Consider the following 10,080-nt stretch of genomic DNA (forward strand, 5'->3'; position numbering starts at 1 on the left):
TCTCTGAATATGACGGACAATGAGGGCTGCTGAGAAGCCAAGGACAATGGCACTGGGTTTTGATCCTACTTCTAGCTCTGGCTTTGTGGGGGCCTAGCCAGTTTGGATGTTCACCTTCCTAGACCAGGATGGAGGGGGGAGGACTTCGGACTTTCCACAGGGCAGGGAACCCAGTGTATTTTTAAATGTATTTAAAATTCTTATTCTTGCAACTACAGGCATATTTAACTCACTTTTCACATCAAAGAAACTTCTTTCTGTAGCAGATGGAGACCATTAGAAAAATCATAACATATTAAAATGCAGATAACTAGCTATAAGGTTCCCATCCTCAATGCGTTTATAACATGACATCTACCCCTAAGACTCAGGGAACAAAACAACAAAGAGGTGAGAAGATTATAAGAACTGGAAGACCAGGAAGTCTACTCTAAGAAAGTGTCATGTGTGACAGGGAAGTTACACCCAAAATATCTCTAACTGTTTTTGCCTAAACAATAACAGCACAACACCAGTTGACATGCCAAGCAGATGTGAAAAATAGTATCAGGCTTTTCTGTGTAGATAAAGAATCACAGCAATCAATGACTGGTGAGAGAGGCAGAATCAGTTTTGTAAAGGGTTGAACCTCCTAGAAGTTATATAAACCCAAGTGTTTATTCCTAAATGCACATAAACAATGCTGAATGATCTCAATGGATTTGTGTATATGTATGCACATATGCATACATACATGTATTTGTATATGCATGTACATGTATGATGTATATGTGTATGTGTTTGTGGGCATATGTATGTGTGTGTGAGATATATGTTAAAGAGAAATTTGTGTGCAGAGGTGAATAGAAATGAAATCATGTATTAAATTAGCAAAAATCTTTTAAACTAAATAAAAAAACGATATTGGCACTTACAAATCTTAATACTTAGAGTCTGTGTCAAGAAGTAACAGTGACTGACAATCTGAAAGAAACCCTTCCTAAAAGCAAAGGATTAAATATCCCAAACTCTCCCTGGAATGGGCAGAGCTCTTCTTTTCAGACATTTTGTATGTGTGTGTGTGTGTGTGTGTGTGTGTGTGTGTGTGTGTGTGTGTGTGTGTATGAAAACCGGTATTTCATGATACCGGTTTTATATGTGAATATATGTGAATAGTTATTTCACATTTTTATTAATTGAGCTTGGCATTTTTCATTTTCATACATGTAAATTCATGCTTTAGTTGTTCTTTTCTTCTGTCTCTATCTACTCCCTGTCATCTATAGAATTAATTCTCCCACATTCTTGTGTTGTTGTTTTGTTCTATGTATATTAAGGTTATCCAAAGCCATCTGTATGGCTGTGGTTCTGAATTGTCCAATTGAGTTTGGAGAGCTTACCAATGAGGACACAACTTAAGACAATATCTGCTTCTCACTCAGACATTTTCAGTAGCCATGAACTCAGCACTGAGGGCTAAGCTTCTGTTGCAGCTCTGCTACCCAGAACAGATTGTTGTCTGAGTCAGTCTTGTGTACTCCCAGTGCAGGCAACTAGAATTCCAGAATGTGATAGTAGTGTCACACCCCAGAGACGGTGTTTAATATTATTAAATTTAAATAACATCTATTTATGCCATAATGTTATCAACTAAGTAGACAAATCTACAACTAGGATATCCATTGCTTCTGAACTGATTCTTGGTAGTGTCTGAATCCATGGTTAAATGGTGAGATACAATATCAAAGCAGCTGTCTTCTTACTCAAGTCCAGTCATTTACCAGTCATGCTTTTTTCGTTATTATTTTTTATGTCTTGAGCTGATAATTGTATAAAGTAAATGGTACCTTCACAATAAACAACTAGATGTGGTAAATCAATAAGAAAGCAAGTAATTCTTGAGTGTGGCTGTTACTAATAGTCTACCAAATATTAAAGCAGTCATTACTTGTGAATTATCATAGCATGAAAAGCAACAATATACTGAGGAAATCCAGGCTCTAATATTATGCTCTGCTAACTTAAATTATTACTTGTTAAGACATTTTATGTGTTTTGATTTTACCTTGGGATGGAAATTTCATTTTCTTCAAAAACATTCAATTTTAACAACTTTTAAATTAATCACTTTTAGAGTTGCAGGTTTTGCTTAGCTTTGTCTTTAATTGGTAAATTTGTTCATATATTTTCTTTATAAGAAAGCTAGTTATTTTTAGACATTAAACAATTTCTTTAATATTTTCTTTCAGATATTTTAACCTCAACTGCTTTAGGTTATCTCCAAGTTTTCTTCAGACTTATTTTGTTGTACTAGGAAGATAAATTTCAGATTTAAAATATTTTTTATTTTTCATAATTCACTTTCTACTCAGGAATGTGCTTTTGCACACATAGTGATTACAATGATTAGCATTTAAGGTAACAGAGCTTACAAAAAGTGATATAAAAAATCAACAGAAAATGTTAAATATTCATTGTCACTAATAGTTAATGAAATTTTAAAAAAATACACCCTATGCAAATCTCTATTACAATCAGATAAAATAGTTGTGACAATGCCTACTGTTGGCAAGGAATATCCAGATATTACACAGATCTGTGTACAGTGTGAAACTGCTCTCCTAATTTAGAAAAGAGTCCCATAATAGACTCTAAATTTAAAAAGATTTTCTTACTGCCACTGAATAGTCTGTGCCACAATTATTATCCAGGAAAATGTCAGCCATTTTCTGACAAACAGGGTGTACAAAAATGTGCACAGTAGCTTTATCCATGACATCTTGCCACTCTCAACATCCATGTTCAGCAGATGCAATTATTGTTTATGTACATTACAAGTCTTTATTAGATTTTGATTTAGTGTGTGTGTGCATGTGCGTATATTTGTATGTGCGTGTGTGTGTTGTGTTCACAAGATAGTGCTACCATTGGGATCAGAGGACAACATGAGGGAGTTAGCTCTTTCCTTCCACCAACATGAATACTGTGAGTTAAACTAAAGTCCTCAGCTTTGGTGGGAAGTATTTCTACTTGATAACCAATTTACCAATTCCCAAGATGCAGGTGTTCTTGTCCATTTTTGTAGCCTCTGGTCATGCATATACACAGTACATATGTATACATGCAGACAAAAGGCCACAAACATAAAATTTTACATAACTATATACATAAATAAAAATAATTTTAAAAAGCCTACAGACATTCACAATAATGCTGTATAGTGAAGTTACAAAAACTAGAGTAAAGTCTGAGAGGCATACAATTTCAGATGGCTTCCCAACCAAATTAAGAATTATGGTGTTAAATATATTTTATATTTTATTATTTGTAATAATATTTTATTATACTTAATCTTCATAAGTTATTTAAAAACCTTGAAAATTATATTTGTATGTACAACAAAATTTGTTCCTCAATTATCATAAAAACAAGATAAAACATTGGAGCATCTGTTTTTTACTTTTTCTCAAAGTCATTTCAAATCTGATATTTGAAAATGGCAATTTAGGTGAGGCTGTAATTTAGGTGTGACCTGCAGACAAAAATCACTGAAGATCAACATTAAAGCTCCCTATTTGGCTCTTGGAATTGTTCTTCATTACTAGGATGATGTTCACTGTGGTTGAGAACTCAGATTAAAAATGTTTTATGGAGTTAAACTTATAAGATTTTCATTTATGAATTAAAACCAAACTTGGTGGTGTGGGCAGTCCTTCTGTCTATGTGTTGCTTTCATTGGTTAATGAATAAAGAAACTGGCTTGGCCTGATGGGATAAAATAGAATTTAGGTAGGTGGGGAAAACTAAATGGCATGCTGGGAGGAAGAAGGCACAGTTAGGAAGAAGCCATGGAGCCTCAGGAGACAGACGCTGGGAATTTTACCGGATAAACCACAGCCACGTGGTGATATACAGATTATTAGAAATGGGTTAAATTAATATAAGAGTTAGCCAAAAAGAAGTTAGAGCTACTGGGTGAAGCAGTGTTTTAATGAATACAATTTCTGTGTGGTTATTTTCAGGCTAAGCTGGCCGAGCAGCCAGGACAAACAAGTGGGCCCTCCTCCTACAGCTTGGCGTTAATTCCCCATGATTCAATATTTCCCTTATATCTGATAGACATAAAAGATTATATAAGCAGAAACTCATAATGACCAATTGTTTGTTTTTTAATACCATCTATTATTTGTAAGTGGCAAAGTCTAGCCAATGTATTCTTCTGTTGTCTAGTAAATCTTTTGCTGTTTTTAAATTCACTTAAAGGCATTCTACAAACATTCTCCAACTTCTTGTAATTGACTGAACCTTCAGAAAGGGGAATGTGGCTCACAAATCCTATGAATGTCAAGAAAATTTTTGTGTCTAGACATAAAGCAAAGAAAACAAAACCAACCTACAGGCTACATCCTCATAAAAACCTCAACAACAAAGAGAACTCTAAGAGGGACATACATGGATCTACAAAGCAAGGAGAAAAAGACAAGATCTCCTGAGTAAATTGTGAGTGTTTTGTGCATCACAGGAGATGAGTAGAAGGGGAGGAGGAGAAAGAGAGGAGAGCAGAAAAAAATGTATAGCTCGATAAAACTATAAAGAACTACCTCCCACAAAGGTTGTCCATTCCAAGGTGGTCATATCTGGTTATGTTCATACACAACATACACACAAACACACACACATACACACATACACACATTTAAAGAAGATGTTATGAATTTGAAAGAGATCCAGGTAGGTATAAGAGGAGTTGGAATAAGGAGGAGTGGTGTGAACAAAGTTTTCAAAGGAAAAAAAAAAACAGCTTGCTATCTCAGCAGCCTAAAATAAATCTTGTCCTCAATAAATCTTTCATATGTGCACAGAGCTCCCAAAGCCAGTTATTTTTCTTGCTTCAGTTTTAAAATATGAAGTAAAAACCAAGGGTTTGAGTGGAATAAGAAAAAAAAAACAATAAAGACATCTCAGAAGAAACATATTTGTTCATCAAGACCTAACATAAATTAAAAGGATCTTTAAAGCTCAAAACTGATAAGTTTTCAGTCTGAGAAAACTTCAAAATGCAGACATAAACATTTATAAGGTCATCTACCATTAGAACACACCAAAGGAGAAAAACATACAAGTATCTTAACAGACATGACAAAATCTGCTAAAATTCAACATCCATTCATGATTATAAAAGTATTCAGCAAACTAGAGCTTGAAAAGATCCTGTTTACAGAAGAGACTGTAAATCCGGATATTAAGATTTAGTTTGGTCCCATTTACTGTCAAAATGATAATCATGGGTTAGCCGGTGCAGACAGGGTTTTCAAATGTAAAGATAAATAAATGTTGAATAAAAATAAGAAAAAAAAAGAATAACTGCTTGAATTAGTTGAATAACTAAAGGTATTGATGACTATTTTCCCAAAAACTCAAAGTGATTATTGTAGGCTCATTTATCACAGTTTGGTATGAACACTCCCTCTTTTTTTTTTTTTTTCTGAAAATCTTAAAGGCAAGGTGTCCTTGCCACCTGCAAAATCACAGATATTGATGTTGGGAATCACAGGTATTCAGCATCCTACTATCTTTAGCTATAAAAGCCAAGACCTAGTCCTCAGTCTCAGCTTTTTGAAACTTGTTTAGTCAGAGGTCAGCACCCCCAAGATCTTCTGCAGATCTAAGATGGCACATACACTCACCTTCATACTCTCAAGAATGGTCCCTACTGTGTTCTTCTAATGGTTTACCCTGAGACTATAATCTCAGCTACCAAATAGCATGAAACTGCATTCTCCAAAGATTTACAGTGCTCAGGGAGAAGACGTTTGAAAAGAGGAGTAATTGCCTTTGCCATTTCCCAGCAGGCTAATTTTTACTTTTTAAATAATAATTATTTCTATTATTTTAAGTTATAATGTAATTAGTGCATTCATCCTTTCTCTTTTCTCACTCTGACTTCTCCTAAGCTGCCCCTTGCTGCCTCTCAAATACGTGGCCTCATTTTTTTTCACAGAATTTATTTTCATTGTTTGGAAACTTCGTACATGCATATAATATGATAAAATCTACCCCTATTTCCTCCTCCTATTAATCCAACTTTAGCCTCACAAATTTATGCATTCTTTCTCATTCTAGCATTTTAAATTTAAAATTATTTTAAAGTTTTAATGTATTTTCTTTAAAATATAATTATATCACTTCCTCCTTCTAATTCTTCCTTCTATTAATCCCGGGTTTCTCTACCACTTTTATTTCGAAATTTTATGCATTCTTTTACATTTTATTTTTAACTTAAAATTTATTTTTAATTTTGTTTATAAATTTTCAATCATTTTCATTAAATATAATTACAACACTTTACCCATTCCATTTACTTACAGTCCATCACAACTCCCATCACTAAAATTAATTCCATGTCCCAGGCCCCATTTTCAAATTCAGGGAATCGAAATAAATAAAGTGGAGGTGGGCTCCAACTTGGGAGGGGTAATGGAAGAACGAACAAAAGAAGGTGGGAGGAGGTCCAAAGAACACCAAGGCTGAGTGGTAAAGCCCCAGGGAATCAGAGAATTATGATTTTATATTTATCTAAATTATACACACTACTGATTAGTATATGTAAACACACACACACACACACACACACACACACACACACTCCATACAAATACATGGAATTATTTCAGTTGCTCTGGCAATGATCTCTACAGGAATCGGAATGTAATAAAAACCCCCAGTACCAGGCATAAGGCACATCTTCCTAATGATTGGTGAGACTAGTCCAAGTAAATTCTAGAAGAATATAAACTATTTCTGTTGCCCTTAGTTGCCTCTCACAGGTTGAATGTGAATCCCTATTGCTGAAGAAACCATTTAACAAATACAAGGACACAGTCTAACTTCCACTATAGCAGAAAATACAGGTATGAACTGCAAAAGGAATAAAACAGTTAATTGTCCTACCCATCTGTGGCATGAATGAACCAAAACAATGACAAACATGCAAGGTATCTCTAAATGTACAATAGTGGCACTCCCATGTTAATGATAACCAATAGCTTTCTGCTTGGTCGTAAGAACAACTAACCAAGAAAGAAATAATTATTGGTATCAGAAACCTAGCTAACATCTTAGAGATAGTGAGGTTGTGCATCTCAGGAGAGACTACACTAAGGTGAACAATAGAGCACCACAATTTGAATTATATCCTAAACCCCATCCTTATGTCCACTGGTAAGTGTATCTATCAACCCTGACAATTAAGTTTCTCTTTACATCAAAAAGAGACCATCTCAGGAAACCACAACCAGACCCTGTACAAAGATATGAGGACCCTGGGGAACTAAGTTCCAGTGTATACTTCTATAGCATAGCTCCTGCATGAATGGCCCAAAACACAAAGCAGAAGAGGATGCAGAATGATTATAAGAAGCATGATAGAAGAAATGTGGTGTGAAACAATCTTTCCCAGACATGGTTGAATAAACAAAATAAGAACAATGGCAATATCAATAGAAATGTTAATTCAGAATGGGGGCAATCTTGCAGATTCCTGCATCTAGACAAGTAATTGTAGACAACTAATGATGCTGAAGGAGAAAGAATTAGCATCCCCATTATATTAGTCTCCAAACTGGTAATCCAGAAAGAGTGATCACCTTGAAACCACATATACTCAAGCAATAACAGACTCAGCAAGCTGTTGTTGTACATTTTTGAATATGTTTCACAAGAACAATAGAAGATGAACTGATGAAATATTTCTATCATCATAAACTTACAGATTATAGGCAAATATTTGCACACAGTCATCATAAGAAATAAAAACCAAACTGTGATCAATCAGATTGGTAAGTCTTAAAAGTCTGCATTTCTTAATAAGCATCTAGCCATTGATATTCTTTGCCATGCCACGTTATGATGAACAGGTTTGAACAAGCCAGGACATACTCTGATCCAGTTATATCTTACTCATATTGAAACTACAGAGTTTAAAAATAATACAATTGTTACACTGAAGAAAATGTTTGATTTTCTTACCATGTATAAATCCTTGATTTTTGTACATTATTCAAAACCTTTTTCTATTTTATCTTTCGATGACTGTTGTTAGGTTGACAAGTGTGTCCACCAAATCACGATATCCCAGCCTCAGCCACTGAAGACTGTTTCTAGACTTACATCTATTTATCTGTCAGCCTTTACAATGTTTCAGTATACTTTAATAATAATGAGGTTATGATTAATGATTAACTTTTGGAGCTTCTTTTTAATCAAAATGTTTTTTACCAGAGATAAAGAGAAAAACAATGGCTATGCTGGTACTCATGGGCACAAAATAAACACATATCTGTAACTATGATTTGGATGTGAAAGTGAGAGAGAGCAAGTAAGATGGACAACACTTAATATGTTGCTTTCCAAAGCCATCCACATGGATGAAAATCTCATTATTTCATATATTTTTACAGTTAAATAAAATTCCATTGTTTTTGGATATATGTTCAAGACTGGTACTGTTGGATCCTACAAAAAAGCTACATTTTTAAATATCTGAAAAAGTTCAACAAATATGTTCCACAATGGCTGAACTAGCTTAGTCAAACCAGGGGTGAATAAGAGTTCCTCTTTACCTTACAGTTCCAAGTATTTGTAGACTCTTTTTTATTTATTTAATTTTACATATGCGAGTATTTTTATTACTTGTATGTATGTGCCTTACATCCATACTTGGTGCACAAAAAGTCCACAGAAGAAGCTTTGATCCTCTGGACTAGAGTTACAGTCAGTTTATAGAGTCATGCATAACTAAAGTGGATTATGTGTTAAAAGCCAAGTGTATAACACAGACAAAACCTATCCTTGTTCAAACAAACTGATTGATCATGAACGTAAGTATATGAATATACCAACTGTGAGAGCTGTGCCTGGTGGAGTATTTACATCTGCCTATAGTTGACTAAGTGAAGAGGAACTTTACAACTGAAACTATAAACAAACCATAGTGGGTCAGGTTTGTGACAAATGTGTTAAATAGAGCAAACTAGATACTTAACAATTCATTGAAAAATGTCCTTGAATAAGACAGTTTCAGAAAGGGATGATGATCTTTAAATTAGTGGATGAACACAACAAATTTTCAGAAGTTCTAATTATATAGACCTTATGATCTAAAGTGTAACCAACCATACCTATACATGAGCTTTTAAAATCAAATAAATCAGAAAGGACATGAAGATGTTAGAAATTAAGGGACCACGCATGTTAACAAAATACATATCATTTTCTCTACTGAATTTGTTAATAAAGGTTAGAATGTTTTATTGGTTGTATAAAACTACATTAAAAATTTGCATATACATAAATTAGTATGGAATTCTTCTTTCATTGTATTACTAAAATAATTTTCCTTTAAAACTTAAAATTCTTTTAATTTAATTACTTCTATTTCTTCAGGTATAATTATTGCAATACAAATTCATACATGGTTGACACAAAGTAAATTCTGGAGATTAGAATATATAAAAGTGTGGTAGATATTTTCAAAAATATTATTATTAAAAAATAAGCTTAAGCAAAGGCATGTCTAAGATAATCAATGGCCTATATCAATTTACAATAAAAACTGTAATCATTTTATGAATGTACACTTCTATCAAGGATTTTCTTAAGAGCTGACTTGACATCCTTATTTCTCAGGCTGTAGATTAATGGGTTCAGCATGGGAACAACAGTAGTGTAAAATACTGATGACACTTTCCCTTGGTTCATGGAGCTGACTGATGATGGCTGTAAGTACATGAATGCAAGAGAACCAAAGAAGACAGTGACAGCAGAGATGTGGGAGCTGCAGGTGCTGAAGGCTTTGGTCCTGCCTTCAGTTGAACGAATGCGTAGGATGCTAACAATGATAAATATATATGAAGTAAAGATGGTCAAAGTAGGAGTGAGGATGTTTATTGCACTTAGGAAATGAACCAATAATTCGTTGATGTATGTGCTAGAGCAAGACAGTTCTAAGAGTGGGAAGAGATCACAAAAGTAGTGGTTAATCACATTGGTCTTGCACAAAATGAGTCTCAACATGAAACCTGTGTGAACTGATGACCCAAT

This window comes from Microtus ochrogaster, chromosome 5 (assembly GCF_000317375.1).
Source record: "Microtus ochrogaster isolate Prairie Vole_2 chromosome 5, MicOch1.0, whole genome shotgun sequence".
Taxonomy (NCBI): Eukaryota; Metazoa; Chordata; class Mammalia; order Rodentia; family Cricetidae; genus Microtus; species Microtus ochrogaster.